The sequence below is a fragment of the Gavialis gangeticus genome, unplaced genomic scaffold (assembly GCF_001723915.1).
Source record: "Gavialis gangeticus isolate Ggan-Ray unplaced genomic scaffold, GavGan_comp1, whole genome shotgun sequence".
Classification (NCBI taxonomy): Eukaryota; Metazoa; Chordata; order Crocodylia; family Gavialidae; genus Gavialis; species Gavialis gangeticus.
The window spans coordinates 138,639,319-138,639,639 of record NW_017729024.1 but is presented as its reverse complement, the minus strand read 5'-3'; the positions used below and the strand labels follow the sequence as shown (position 1 = coordinate 138,639,639).

The following is a 321-nucleotide window of genomic DNA, read 5'->3' as shown; positions in this document are numbered from 1 at the left end:
GGTCCCTTCCGACCCTAAATCTATGAAACTATGAAACATTCTTGCAGGCCGGCTAAGGAAGTATGGGCTGGATGAATATACCGTAAGCTGGACAGAAAATTGGCTGGAGCATCGGACTCAGAGAGTAGTAATCAATGGCTCAATGTCTGGTTGGCATTTGGTATCCAGTGGAGTGCCTTGGGTTGGTCCTGGGGCTGGTTTTGTTCAATGTCTTCATCAGTGACCTGGAAGATGGCATAATGTGCACCCTCAGCAAGTTTGCAGATGACACCAAGCTGAGGAGAGTAGTAGATACACTGGAGGGTAGGTCTAGGATTCAGA

General features: G+C 48.0%; 1 protein-coding gene across 1 annotated transcript in view; it reads left to right on the top strand.

Annotated features, from left to right (window-relative positions):
• The window catches only part of IPO11 (importin 11), a 350,536-nt gene that overhangs the window by 90,523 nt on the left and 259,692 nt on the right, over nt 1–321 (top strand). The window lies entirely within an intron of this gene.